The sequence below is a fragment of the Vombatus ursinus genome, unplaced genomic scaffold (assembly GCF_900497805.2).
Source record: "Vombatus ursinus unplaced genomic scaffold, bare-nosed wombat genome assembly UNPS02014797.1, whole genome shotgun sequence".
NCBI lineage: Eukaryota > Metazoa > Chordata > Mammalia > Diprotodontia > Vombatidae > Vombatus > Vombatus ursinus.
In genome coordinates this window covers 17,365,704-17,366,252 of record NW_020954575.1, presented here as the reverse complement: position 1 = coordinate 17,366,252, position 549 = coordinate 17,365,704, and the positions used below count along the sequence as shown (strand labels likewise).

At 42.1% G+C, this 549-nt stretch overlaps 1 protein-coding gene across 1 annotated transcript in view; it reads right to left on the bottom strand.

Moving 5' to 3' along the window:
* HAP1 (huntingtin associated protein 1) overlaps positions 1-549 on the bottom strand; it is a gene marked incomplete at its 5' end in the record, with an annotated part of 24,718 nt that overhangs the window by 4,529 nt on the left and 19,640 nt on the right. The window lies entirely within an intron of this gene.

Genomic DNA, 549 nt, shown 5'->3' with positions numbered 1-549 from the left:
GCATTTCTATGTTCCAGGGTCTGGAACATGTAAAGCACTTAATAAATGCTGGCTGGCTGCCTATGATATAAGGGAAAGAGCACTGAACTTAAGAGTCAGGAGAACTGAATTCAAATCTAGTCTCAAACACTTACTAGCTGTGTGACCTTATGCAAGTCACTCAACCTCTTCCACCTTCCATTTCTTCACCTGCTATAATACCAGCACTTACCTCTTGCGGTAGGTGTGAGATAATAGTTATAAAAAGCACTCAATAGATGTTATACAAATGTTTATTCCCTTTCCTACTAGCTGTGTGACCACTGGTAAGTCACAACCTCCCTGAGCTTCAGTTTCCTCAACTGTAAAATCAAGATGCTACTACTACTTGTACAGAGGCAGCTCAGTGGGTAAAGCACAGGGCCTGGAGTCAGGAAGACCTGCATTCAAATACAGCTTCAGATATTTACTAAGCTGTGTAACCCTGAGCAAGTCACTTAATTTCTGTCTGCCTTAATCCACTGGAGAAGGAAATGGCAAACCACTTCAGTATCTTTGCCAAGAAAACCC